Here is a 353-nt window from a genome sequence, read left to right on the forward strand (position 1 = left end):
CTGGCGGGCGCCGTCGAGGCCTGGGCAGGCCTCGGGCCCCGGGGCCGTCGCAAGCAGGCCCCGCGTAGCTCCCGGCGTCCCAGCCCCGCCGCGAGCCAGCGAGGAGCCCGGGCTCAGAAGGGGGGAGGCTGGTCAGGACGTGGGAACGACGACGGGGAAGGCACCGCCCGGGGATTTGTTACCGCCCGTCTCTCGCCAGCCGCGACAGAGGTGTCACGAGAGGAGCCGGCCGGCCGCTGAGAACGAGCACCGGGCCCTTCTTTCTCGCCCGGCGCGGACTTCAAGCGGGGCATCGTGGCCCCCAGGCCCGGCGGGCGCCGAGAGCTCGGCCAGATGCCGGCAGGGCTCGGGCA

This window comes from Gavialis gangeticus, unplaced genomic scaffold (assembly GCF_001723915.1).
Source record: "Gavialis gangeticus isolate Ggan-Ray unplaced genomic scaffold, GavGan_comp1, whole genome shotgun sequence".
In the NCBI taxonomy this organism is placed as follows: domain Eukaryota; kingdom Metazoa; phylum Chordata; order Crocodylia; family Gavialidae; genus Gavialis; species Gavialis gangeticus.